The sequence below is a fragment of the Oryctolagus cuniculus genome, chromosome 12 (assembly GCF_051225735.1).
Source record: "Oryctolagus cuniculus isolate XC-2025 breed Fujian yellow rabbit chromosome 12, ASM5122573v1, whole genome shotgun sequence".
Taxonomy (NCBI): domain Eukaryota; kingdom Metazoa; phylum Chordata; class Mammalia; order Lagomorpha; family Leporidae; genus Oryctolagus; species Oryctolagus cuniculus.
Window position 1 is genome coordinate 36,948,411 of NC_142878.1, and position 13,818 is coordinate 36,962,228.

Below are 13,818 nucleotides of genomic sequence, written 5' to 3' on the forward strand. Positions count from 1 at the left end.
TTTGCTGGTATATGTAATCAGCTTAATGGGTCCTCCTCTCCAACAGAGCGCAGAAGAAAATGGGTCCAACTGCCTAGGTCTTCAGCTGCAGCTAAGACTTTGGCTGCAGACTGTCTCATTACACATCCTGGTTTTATACTCTTTGATTTCCTTCTCTTTAAAGCATGGGTTAGAAAATCGCAACTACTTAATAGAGCCAAATAAGGATTAAATAAATTACTGTCTGGAGAGCAATTTTTTTGAAATATTTATTTTATTTATTTGAAAGACAGAGTTACACAGAGAGGTAGAGACAGAGAGAGGTCTTCCATCTGCTGGTTCACTCCCCAGGTGGCCACAATGGCCAGGAGCCAGGAGCTTCTTTCATGTTGGAGAGCAATTTTAATAGTGTCAACATGGTAAGCACTATATGTTTGCTACTACTATTGAGCTAGGAGTTTGAAGGGTGCTATACAGTTCTTGTGTGGCATAGGCGAGTTCACCCGCATAGGACACAAAACAGATGGTGAGGCAACAGTCAAGTCAGTGATTGAATGTCTTCTTTTGAGTGAAATCATTGAGCGGTGTTAAGGGATTGCCACAGCTGATTATGTGCAGGAGTTCTTCTTCTACCTTGTCTCATTACCTTTAGATTAAAAATACAAACGACAAAAAAGAATACAACCCCTTTTCCTTTCATTGAATTTCATCAATCTCTACTTTGAATAAATTGGATAAAAATTTCAGATTATATAAATCTAAGTAAACATTTTCAGTCTTGAAATTTTGATGTAAAACCTACCTTCCCAAGGCTTTGCCTGTCTCTGTGTACAAATGTAGTTCACATCAATGATAATAACTTCCATGTAGCAGGTGGTGCAGCCCCATGCTGTGCAGGATGTCTAGCTCCATGCAAACTGTCTTTTTACAAGTCTTCTTGGGAGTGTGTACACAGAGTGCCTCTCAGATTTATGGATGTATTCCCTCATGTTTTCACACTCATCCAGATTTGTTGCTCTGAAGGAGCTTGAAACAATACACTTTCTTCACAATGCTTCTGAAGAAAAGTCCTATCCATGCCAGAAGTGTCATTTTTTTAGTAGTCACCAAAACTAACATCTTTGAGGTTGGAGACTATGCAGCTTTCACTGGGTGGGAATCATGCCATGGTCAAGGTAGAGCTGGTGAGAAGCATGCGCATTCATAGCGGTGCGTCTGCCCTCTGGACTGCAGTGGAGTGAGTGGTCCACGTTCCCTGGAGGCTGTCGTGAGGCATTGCAGGTCCTTGCATCGTGTGTTGGATGTACTTTACCGGCTGTATTTTCCTTCCTTCCTCTTCCTACTTGCAACATAAATGTTGAGCTTACTCACACTACCTATGGTAAGAGAAAATTGTGTAGATCCAAGAGTAGACACCTAGGTGGTTCCTGTCCACATGTCTGATTTAAAGCTATTCCATATCCCTGGCGTTAGAGTCATTATGAGTACTTGAGCAAGTGCACTTGGTATCCTAATTAATCCCAAAGGGGGATGATGCTATGGAGACAGGTTTTCTTTTTCCTGATAGCAGTCAGCATCTATTTGTTCTTAATTTCTTCTCATTCTATCTGAAGTCTCTATGGTGTTTACAGTTCACAGAAAGAATACTTGTAAGCTGTTCTTTCCTTAGGCAAACTAAATGTGTTAATGATGTTATTTTTCGCACAAACATCAGTTCTCTTTTCCAAATTACTTTTGATGTTCTTGTTGGAGCTTTAGGCAGTTTGTATATATTGAGGTATATCTCCGTTTACAAAATAGGTAGATAGCCAAAGATTCTGTTCAGAATTTTCAAGTTGAATCCTCTGTTCCATTGACTGTATCATAAAATTGGGATTGTGTTTCCAGGGAATGGAGGGAAATTCCATAATAGTCTTAATAAAGTGTTGTTAGAGAAGGGTGGCTGTGGGGAGCAATTGAGACTAGACTAAGTTACTGGAATTAAGACTTATTCTATGCATCTGCTCTCCCACAATATGGAGCTGAGAGAGAGAGACCAAACAACCTCTATGCAGCTGCCTCATCAGTTTGACAAGCTGCAGGAGCTGATCCTGCTCATGATTGGAGGAGAGCAGCATGCTCGGCATGTGGGCAGAAGAGTTGGGATTGGTGGAAGAGGACTATAAAGGAGGAAAGAGACAACATGCACCAGGAACATCTATCTGAAGGAACACCTGAGCAGCCCCCGAGAGAGCCGGCCGGCGGTGTGCCGCTCCTCCGCGGATGCGGGGAAAGTGGCAGGGGGTACCGTCCCTCCACGGAGGTGGAGGGGTCGGCAGCCAACCCGGGAAGGACCAGCAGCAAACCCGGGAAGGGCCGAGCAGACAAAAGAACAGCGCAGGGTCTAGTGTCGTTCCTCCACGAGTGGGGGAGCGACAGGTGGCCATAAAGACGAATTTCATGTTGTTGTACTGCAATCTTGCCTGGGTTTTTTAGTGTTGGTAGCAGTTTATTTTGAGATTTCATGATAAAAGTAGGCTAATTGTCAGAATTCACAATGACCCTTTGACAATGCAAAAGAGTCTGGCTAGCTTTCTAAGCTATTTCAGGTACATGACTAACCCAGGAGCTAGTTGCAGACTCATATTGGCCCAGGTGAGATGGTACCATGGACCTAATGCTTTGTTTCTTTTTTTAAACTGTTAATGCCAGTGAGGCACAGTGACTACACATTTTGGGCTTTTGAAGAGCACTGGATCTGAAATATCCTGTTTAATTGCCTCTGTAAGAATACTCATGCTGTCCAGATCATATTGCTATACTATTGGGTTCTTGGAGATACTCAGACTATAAATGGAAGATGATGCCACTTAGAAATGAATAATGTTGGGGCCGTGCTATGGCGCAGTGGGTTAATGCCCTGGCCTGAAGCACCAGCATCCCATATGGGTACTGGTTCAAGACGCAGCTGCTCCACTTCCGATCCAGCTCTCTGATGTGGCCTGGGAAAGCAGTGGAAGATGGCCCAAGTTCTTGGGCCCCTGCACCTGCATGGGAGACCAGGAAGAAGCTCCTGGTTCCTGGCTCCTGGCTTTGGATCGGCACAGCTCTGGCCATTGTGTCCGTCTGGGGAGTGAACCAGCGGATGGAAGACCTCTCTCTTTCTTTCTTTCTTTCTCTCTCTCCTTGCCTCTTCTCTCTCTGTGTAACTCTGGCTTTCAAATAAATAGATAAATCTTTTTTTTTTTTTTTTTGACAGGCAGAGTTAGACAATGAGAGAGAGAGAGACAGAGAGAAAGGTCTTCCTTTTGCCGTTGGTTCACTCTCCAATGGCCGCTGTGGCCGGCGCACTGTGGCCAGCGCACCACACTGATCCGAAGCCAGGAGCCAGGTGCTTCTCCTGGTCTCCCATGGGGTACAGGACCCAAGCACTTGGGCCATCCTCCACTGCACTCCAGGGTCACAGCAGAGAGCTGGCCTGGAGGGGCAACCGGGACAGAATCCGGCACCCCGACCGGGACTAGAACCCGGGTGTGCCGGCGCCACAGGCGGAGGATTAGCCTATTGAGCCATGGCGCCAGCTAAATAGATAAATCTTTAAAAAAAAGAATGCATTACAAATATAATCTAATTTAAAAAAAGAATAATGTTTATTCATTAGTTAAAAGATTATAGATACACAGATATCTCTTATTGTAGTTTTAGTGAATCTTACATCTATTCTATTTTTTATAACCAAGTCAGTATTTTTACCTTTTGCATATATGTGAAAAGGGAGGAAATAGCCATACACTCACAAATTGAAGGAAAGCAAACAGGAGCTGAACCTGACTGATGAGGAGGCGAGGAAACGCTGAATTTAGAGAGCATTCTCACTGGGATGCTATATGGAAATAGGGGAAAAGAAAGAGTACCTATTATTTTTCTGCATATAACTTTTCTAGTCATATTTCTTTTCACGTCCTTTAATTTCTACTTTCTCATATTACTGTTATTTTCTTGGTGTTCAACATATGTTTCAATTATGTCAGAAACAGACTTTCTGAGGATTTGTTTGGATTAACCAGGGTCTCACACCTCCCTTTATTTTATGCTGCAGCAAGATTTCAGAGTCTTAACCTATATAGTCCTGAGTATAGTTAGGATGTTTAGTAGACATGTATTCTAGGAATTAAATGGTCCTCACTGAAGGAAAGTGAAGAAGAAGATGAGATGGTAAAGGGATGACTTGGACTTGGGGACAGAAACTGAAGGGTAAGAACGAAAGGGGTGGTCTGGCCTTGTGTTGCAGTGGGTTAAGCTGCTGCCTGCAATGCCAGCATTCCATATGTATGCCAGGTGGAGCCCTAGCTACTCCAGTTCTGATCCAGCTGTCTGCTAATGTTCCTGGGAAAGAAGTGGATAATGGTCCAAAAGTTCAGGTCCATGCCATCCACATGGGAGTTCTGGATCGAGTTCCAGGCTCCTGGCTTCTGCCTGGCCCAGCCCAGGCATTGACGGCCTTTTGGAGAGTGAACCAGTGGATGAAAGATCTCTCACCCCCCTTTTCTGTTTCTGTTTCTGCCACCGTCCCCCCACCCCCACCCCAGGGAACTCTGCCTTTCAAGTAAATGTTAAAAAAAAATTGACAGGGAAACAAATGAGAAAATCTGTTCATCTGAGTTAGTTACAAGTGGTAGTGAGTCTGGCTCTGAACGGACATGGAGAAGGTTCAAAATGATCGTCCTCACTCAATTGCCATAGGACTTGGAGCTGCAACAAGACAGCGTGATCTTTTGGGTTCACTCCATAGGCATCCTAGTTTATAGTGAAGACATCCTTGTAGGGCTGGATCTTGTCAAGAAGGCATCCATTGTAAAGCGCATTTCAAGCTGCAGCATTATATTAGTGTTGACCTTCTTAGGTGGGCACTGAAGGAAAGGAAAATTGAGTAAAGTGAGTTCGTTTCGCCCCATAGTTTTAAACGCAGTTTGTGTGCGGATGGCTCCCATTTTCAATCTCCAGTTTGAACCCTGACCTCTAGACTACCTACCAGACATCTTTACCTGGTGTTTATTAGCATCTCAAAAACTCTCCATGAGTGTAAGTTTGCACCCACAAAGAAGCAGAGGGCAAGATGATATTGTAAGTTCAACTCCATTTATTGGGTAAAATGCAAAAAATGCAGAAAAATAGGGAGGAAACAAGGGATTAGAGGACGCTGGGTGAGCTGTCACCCTGTGAAGCAGGGCTCACCCATGCTGGGAACAGAGGGAAGGAGGAGATTTGGGAGGAAGTCTAAAATTTTTATGCAGTTTTAAGAAAATTTCAGCAAGGCTGATGTGGAATCCTGGAGCCAAAAGGTGCCGTCTGAGGACTCTTGCCTCTAGGGTGATGAGCATGATGTCATATCCCCAGGAGTCAACATCTAGGAGCAGCCTGGAGGGAGTGTGAATGTGAATACTGTGCAACAATTGGGCCATGGGTCAGCACACTCACTGCCACTGGAGGCATGCAGGGCATATTTTCATGACTGTCGCATATCCACAGACTTTCTACTTTTCCTTTGCTCATGAGAGAGCAAAGCCTTTGTCTGCTTATAATTGTTTCCATTGGGCCTGCCATGGAATAGGTTTTTAACAAACAAATAAACATTGGTTGAGTGAATGAATAAATAAAATTAGAAATGTACAAAAGCTGGACTATACTGAACATGCATTCTGTCTTGAAGCATTATATTTTATAATCTATTTTTGCATAAAATACCGTGAACATTTACCAACACTTTAAATATTCTCCTAAGAATAGTGTTCCATTTGGCTGCAATTTATTTCATTTTGTGGATGTGTTATGTTTTATTTATTCAAGCCCCATTAGTTCCAATATTTTGGTTACTATGTGAACAATATTATAGTGAGTATCATTGCCCTAAACTCAATAAAGTACAGAGACCAAGGATATCTTGCTCATCATTCTATCCCAAGTGCCCAGCAAATATTTGTCAATTGAGTTATTGGGTAAATAAATACATAAAGCATTTGAACTGATTTTTATTTCCTAATATCAAAACTTGTAACTTAAATGATCAGTTTTATATATTCTTATGTCTACTCAATTCATATTTGTGGGGAGCAACTCGGACTAGACTGTTACTGGAATTAAGACTTATTCTATGCATCTGCTCTCCCACAATATGGCGCTGAGAAGGGAGAAACAGCTTCTACGCAGCTGCCTCCAGTTCAACCAATAAACAGTAGGACCTGCTCCTGATTGGAGGAGAGCAGCGTACTCGGCGTGTGGGTAGCAGAGTTGGGATTGGTGGAAGAGGACTATAAAGGAGGAGAGAGACAACATGCACCAGGAACATCTATCTGAAGGAACACCTGAGCAGCCCCCGAGAGAGCCGGCCGGCGGTGTGCCGCTCCCCCGCGGAAGTGGGGAAAGTGGCAGGGGGTACCGCCCTTCCATGGAGGTGGAAGGGACAGTAGCCAACCTGGGAAGAACCAGCAGCAAACCCGGGGAGGGCCGAGCAGACAAAAGAACAGCGCAGGGTCCTGTGTCGTTCCTCCACGAAGAGGGGGAGCGACATAATGGTGCCGTGACTCGGATATGAAGCCTGGGCAGGGTTTAGTGTCATTCCTCCACGAAGACGGGGAGCGACAATATTGTAAAATTATGTTCTAGAAAGTGATTACTTTATGTTTCTACCAGCAGGAAATGAATGCTTACTGCTTTCTCAAATAATACTCAACAAAAAAGTTCTCAAATTGATTAGTGACAAATATTATCACATTTCAATTTGCATTCTTTCATTAGTAGTGACATAACTTTTTTTTAAAGATTTATTCATTTGAAAGGCAGAGTTACAGACAGGCAGAGGCAGTGAGGGAGGTCTTCTATCCATTGGTTCACTCCCCAGATGGCTGCAACAGCTGGAGCTGCGCCCATCCAAAGCCAGGAACCAGGAGCTTCTCCCGGGTCTCCCACGTAGGTGCAGGGGCCCAAGGACTTGGGCCACCTTCTGCTGCTTTCCCAGGACATAGTAAAGAACTGGATCAGAAGTGGAGCAGCTGGGACTTGAGCCAGCACCCATACGGGATGCTAGCACTGTAGGCAGAGGCTTCACCTGCAATGTCACAGTGCTGGCCATGAGAAATTACATTTTTAATTATTGATTCATATGATCATTTGTACTACTTTTTATATGTAAGAATTATTTATTATTTATTTGAGAGGCAGAGTTATAGACAGTGAGAGGGAGAGACAGAGAGAAAGGTCTTGCATTTGCTGGTTCACTTCCCAGATGGCCACAACGGCTGGAGCTGGGCCCATCCAAAGCCAGGATCCAGGAGCTTCTTCCAGTTCTCCAATGTGGGTACAGGAGCCCAAGCCCTTGGACCATCTTCCACTGCTTTCCCAGGCCAAAGCAGAGAGCAGAATTGGAAGAGGAGTAGCTGGAACATGAACCGTTTCCCATATGGGATGCTGGTGCTGCAGGCGGAGAATTAACAACCTACAGCACCACAGTGTTGGCCCTCAGTAATATTTTAAGGCACAGCTAAAAGTGTAGTTCTGAGATCTAGTTCTGCCATTCACTAGTTGCCTTGCTTTTGTAATTGCTTAGTTTCTCTGAACTTCAATTTCCCACTAGGGAGTGGGAAAAGTGGAAAAAATAATGGCACTTGTCTAGTAGAGGACACCTTGTGCAAGTTGGCAAAAGATTGTGGATGGAGTTGGCCTTGTGCTTACTAAAGGGGCCCTCACTGCCCTTAGTATGGCCCAGTGGAAGCCGGGTTTTGGTAAGGAGTAAATGCCAAAAGTCAGAGTGCTCAGCATAGTGCCTGGACAGAGCTAGTGCTAAGAGGGGGCTGCTATTACCTTTGTTGCTGTGTATCTGCATGATCTACTACATTGTGCTGCTCTAGGGATGGTAACCGTATTTCACGAATCTTTGGATCCTGGAGCCTAATGGAGGGCCTCGGATAAATAGTAGTAATGCCATAGCCACTTGATGCTCTAGCATATAAGATCATACAAACCTTTCGTAGCAGTGGGGCTAATGTTTCTGTCAACTGATTCTGCCCTCTGTTCAGATGGCTTTTTTTATTTTAGATTTATTTATTTATTTGAGAGTCAGAGTTACACAGAGAAAAGAGAGGCAGAGAGAGAGAGAGAGAGAGAGGCCTTCCATCCGATGGTTCACTGCCCAATTGGCCGCAATGGCCGGAGCTGTACAGATCTGAAGCTAGGAGCCAGGAGCTTCTTCCAGGACTCCAACATGGGTGCAGGGGCCCAAAGACTTGTGCCATCTTCTACTACTTTCCTAGGCCATAGCAGAGAGCTGGCTCGGAAGTGGAGCAGCCAGGTCTCAAACCAGTGCCCATATGGGATGCTGGCGCTTCAGGCCAGAGTGTTAACCCATTGTGCTACAGCGCTGGTCCCTCATGTGGCCTTAAGAGAAGTTGCTTCCACCGGTGTCCTGGCTAACTAGGCTAATCTAGTCCCAGTTGGGGCGCTGGATTCTGTCCCGGTTGCTCCTCTTCCAGTCCAGCTCTCTGCTGTGGCCCGGGAAGGCAGTTGAGGATGGCCCAAGTGCTTGGGCCCTGCACCCGCATGGTGAGACTAGGAGGAAGCACCTGGCTGCTGGCTTTGGATCGGCGCAGCACGCTGGCCGTAGCGGCCATTTAGGGGGTGAACCAACGGAAAAAGGAAAACCTTTCTCTCTGTCTCTCTCTCTCTAACTCTGCCTGTCAAAAACAAACAAACAAACAAACAAACAAACAAAAAGAAAACCTTATTTAAATCTTTCAAGTCCATTTGCTCTTCCAAATCTTGACCTTGATTCAGCAATGTTCTGGCATAACACTATCACATTGTCCAATGGGGTGTTCAAGCCTGTATCATACTAAGCAGTTAGGTGCTGCTGTTGACTTTGAGCATCCTAAATGGAAAGTTATGAACATCTGTTTCCTTTCTAAAAATATCCATACTATATTTTATTTTATCATGTGCCAAGTTCCCAGGAGAAAGCAGAATTGCGTTTATCCATAAAGATCCGAGAGGGTCTTCTTTAGGAGGGAAGTGTCCTATGGGGACTGATATCTGAAGGCATTTTCTTTGCCCCTCCAGATATTCTTCAGAGACATGCCCTAGAGTGATGTATGAGTAAGACTGAAAAAATAAAAGAACCCAAACCAAAGGCAAAAGTATGCTTTACAAAGTATGTCAGAGGACCTAAATTCATGAAATCTAATGTTTAATTAAAACATTTCCCTCTTGTTCTTGTCATTACCCATTTAATTTTTAGTGCAGCCTGCTGTTTGGGGTTTCCAGAGGTTTCAGTTTAATTTGACACTTTGATATGGAACAAACTAGCAAAAAAAATTCAAAGAAACATAAAAAAGCCCAGCATACTGAAAGTTTCAACTGTGCTAATTATATTTATTGAGGATGTGTCAATATGGTGGTCGAACTTCCTTTTGGGAAGTGCTTACTAGATGGGAGATTTAACATTTTACAGTTGGCATTCTTGAATTAACATAACTATGGCTGGAATCATTTTTCTTTTTTATCTTTCTTTGCCATGCTTTACTCAGTCACTAAATGATGCCTTCTCTGAGCAACCTTGATGGATGAAGCAACATGCTTCTAAATAACATATATTTGTAGAGCTTGCCAAATCAGTAAGAAATGTAGCTTTGCCACTGCAATGTAACTGGAATAGATGTCTGACTATTTTAAAACATGTGGATAGTCTAAATTAAATTTTTAGTTAATAAAATAAAAATTTCTACCTAATTATTTTATGATGTGGTAGAAAACAATGTCATTTACATGGTGGCTCTCTTGACAAGTCACCAACCATCTGGAGAAAAAACAAGCAACTGTCTCTAAGTAATTACTATTTATATATTTTAAGAAAATATGTAATACAGAAATATTTTGCCTTCCCAAAGAAAAATTAAGTAAATTTGGTATTCAAGCAACATTCATATAGCATAGAAAATACGCAGTTTTATACTGGTACAGAAAGTAGCAGTACAGAAATAATATAAATTGTTTGATTATTTATCTGATTTACATATAATGTGAGTTACTTCTGAAGAGGATTACTGTTAAAACACCAGGATAACATAGTTTTCTCTCTTTTTTATTATTTTATTTACTTGAAAGAGTTACAGAGAGGGTAGAGCCAGAGAGAGAGAGAGGTCTTCAGTTCTACTGGTTCACTCCCCAGATGACGACAACAGTCAGAGCTGAGATGATCTGAATGAAGCCAGGAGCTTTTTCTGGGTCTCCCATGTGGGTGCGGGGACCTAAGGACTTGGCCATCTTCTACTGCTTTCCCAGGCCATAGCAGAGAGCTGGATCCAAAGAGGAGCTGCTGGCACTTGAGCCTGTGCCCATATGGGATGCAGGCACTGTAGGCTGGGGCTTTAAACTGCTATGCCATGGAGCTGGTGCCCAACATAGTTTTCTAATAATGAAAAAATTTGGGTAAAGGGAAAAGAGAATGGAAGTAGAATGAAACTCTGGGAGAATAATCACACACTGACACATGCTTTTTTTTATTTTATCACAGGTGGGTCTTAGATTGAGTGCTAAACTTTCTAGCAGTCAAGAAATTGAGAGAAAGATGGTTAGTTACATGATTAATGATGTTGACAAGATTTAAATCAAACATATTGTTCTGGAGAAGTGTGTTCCTGAAACGTAGGCCAGAGAGAATTTTCCCCAACTGATCCTTTTTTTTTTTTTTTTTTTTTTTGACAGGCAGAGTGGACAGTGAGAGAGAGAGACAGAGAGAAAGGTCTTCCTTTGCCGTTGGTTCACCCTCCAATGGCCGCCATGGCTGGCGCTGTGGCCGGCGCACCTCGCTGATCCAAAGGCAGGAGCCAGGTGCTTGTCCTGGTCTCCCAAGGGGTGCAGGGCCCAAGTACTTGGGCCATCCTCCACTGCACTCCCTGGCCACAGCAGAGAGCTGGCCTGGAAGAGGGGCAACCGGGACAGAATCCGGCACCCCAACCAGGACTAGAACCCGGTGTGCCGGCGCCGCAAGGCAGAGGATTAGCTTAGTGAGCCGCGGCTCCGGCCCAACTGATCCTTACGAGACAATTCTGCATGATTAGGAAACAATATTTTTCCTTTGAAAATATTCTTTCTTAAGAGTAGGCATTCGGCATAAGAATTAAGATACCTCCTGGGATGTCTGTATTTTCTATCTGAGTGGCTGAGTTTGAGTCCTGGCTGTGTTTCCAATTCCAGCTTCCTATGGTAACACACCCTGGGAGACAGCTGGTAAAACACAAACACACTTTATGTACTTTTTAGCAAATCATCCCATTGATTTGTATGCAGGTTTTTTTTTAAGAGAAAATATTTGACTTTATTAACTAATATACTTGATTATTATGATAATAAAACCCCCAATAAATAAATACAAATAAACAAATATATAAGCTTAATATTTTATTTAAATTAAGTTAGAAACATTTTGCATTTGATAAGTTACCATATGATTTGAAAGTATTCTTTATTAGGGCAATGAGATGATTTGCTCAAAGTCATGAAAGCTGTGTATGTGTTTTGTCTGAATTGAGGCCTGTTTTGTTTTTCTCTTTGATCCTGCATGAGTAGACACTACAATGGTCTTCCGTGTAAAATCATCAGAGGGTCTGGTGATTAGTTTTGTGTTCCTTTTTATTAATAATAGCCTCTCTTCTATAGAATAAACTTATGGAAGAATTAGAAAGCACTCCTCAGGGAAATGAAATTGCTAAACAGAAATGTGAGTTTATCTGCGCAGTTATATTATCAAGGTGATCTAACGAAACAACACCAACAGTAATAATTTTTGTCAGGATCCTTCCCTGTCCTGAAAGGATCCTAGTACATTTTAAAAAAAACTATTGAGTGGCAGTACTTATGGGAGCTTCATTTGGCAAGCATAGGTGGGGAGAGGCCAAACAAAGAGAAATGGGGAAAAAAGGCAATTGCTTGAATGATTCAGCTACAATAGACATTTTCACTTCAAATATTACATTATCACAGCAAGATCTATTCCCTTGCATTAATGTGTTTCATAAGAATTCCACAAAGTTCATTTTGGTTTTCATATAAAAGCACATATTGAAGGAAACATTTTATTTCTTGAACTAATCAAAACTTGAGCAATACATTGACAGTGTTCTGATTTTGACTTATAATGCTTCCTTTGCCAGAGATGGCTTCACGTGTGAGGTCACTTCCTGCGAGGTCCTCTCGGTGCTACAGGACTTGTATGATACTAAACCTGAGAGTTTGGCTCAGGAGTCACGACTGGTGAGTAGTGACATTCACTTCTGCTGCTGTTGATCACTAAAAATTTGAAAATTAGGATTTTTTTTTTTGTGGAGAATTAGGCTGTGGATGAAGATTTATATCTTCAATATGAAAATAATAATAAAAAGAATCATGAAAAATTAGAAGCTTATCACCTTGGAATAAACACACTGCCACTCATAGAATTTGGAATGTAGTTACTTTCAAATTAAAAGTCCTTCAGGGTGTATTTCTTCCCTCGATCATCTATGCAAATTTATTTCAATTGGGTAAGAGGGATGGTTTATTATCTGCACAAATTTAATTGTACTAATACATTTTAGAGAGTTTCTTAGCACTTAAAACTATGAGAATACAAGAAGCTAAAATCCACCTCGTATATCTCTTTGGTCATGTAAAATATTAAAATCAATATTTTTCTAACTGCAACATTATTGGAGAACTTCCCAAAAGGAAGATGCAGCCCAGTGGTTTAAGTGCATGAACTCGTTAGAGTATGGCTCATTAGCGAGCTGCTGAAAAGCCAGCTACAGGACATTCCTGCCCTGAGTCTATCATGAGCAAAGTGCTGGTCTGACTTGTTTTTCTAGCAAAGGTTGTTACTGAACCTGGTGATCCAACTCAACAAGCTGCCGATTTGTTTCTGTGCCTCCAGGCGCTGTGTGTTAGAATTATGTGAGGCCACCTGTTCATGCTTCAGGTCTGTTTAGCAGTGAGTATTAGAGTGTGAGAGTTGATATTTTACCAAGTTCTTAAGAAGTACACCTTGTCCTCTAAGTGAGTTCTATTTTCTCACTAAAGCCTGGGAGTTCACATCTGGGAAAAGCCACATATATACTTTAATTTTGTTCTAGGTATACTTTGATCCTCTCTTGTGAGAGCCACGTCTCTCTTTTATTTGGAAAAGGAAGCGTCATGTGAAAAAATAAATTCTTGTTTTTAAGGAGGCACAAACAAGATTTTATTGGTATTGAATAATTTAGAATATTTTAATGTCAATTTTCTGCTTTGGTTTATCTTTGTTGTTTTACATTCATTGCTCCTGTTATAAGTCTCATAAAATGAACATTTCTAAGAATGGGCAGTGTATCTAGTAATTTGCTAGGCATTGGAAGGTAGGTTGCTTCCTTGGGAGCTGACGATGTAATGGGGAAAAAAGGATGACCTACATATATCCACAATATTAAATGGAAAATCATCTATAATAAATTGCCAAATTATGTGTACACTGTAAATTGTGCAGTACTTTAGAGATTATACAGTAGGTAGAGTGGAATGGGAAGAAGATGCTGTGTAGGGTAAAGGAACCAGTCAAGATGTGAGAATGGCAAGGGTGTTCAAAGGGTTCAAGTTGAGAAATATGTGTATAGTTGGTAAGGACTTTGGTTCTAGAGTCAAAGAGTTTGAGTTTGACTCAAAAATAGGATTATAGCTTCTAAAAATGTATTATAGCTTCTAAACTACTGAGATGAAAAATAGGCTTGGAATGATTTGTGTGACAGACATGTAGAGATAATTTACAGAGGGAGAATGTAGAGGCAGAGAAAAATTTTAAAAACT

General features: G+C 42.0%; 1 long non-coding RNA gene across 1 annotated transcript in view; it reads left to right on the top strand.

Annotated features, from left to right (window-relative positions):
- LOC100345707 (uncharacterized) overlaps positions 1-13,818 on the top strand; it is a 226,934-nt gene that overhangs the window by 151,336 nt on the left and 61,780 nt on the right. The window contains exon 4 of the long non-coding RNA XR_016217375.1: positions 12,159-12,258. This is a non-coding gene — a long non-coding RNA (uncharacterized LOC100345707). The remainder of the gene's footprint in view (positions 1-12,158; positions 12,259-13,818) is intronic.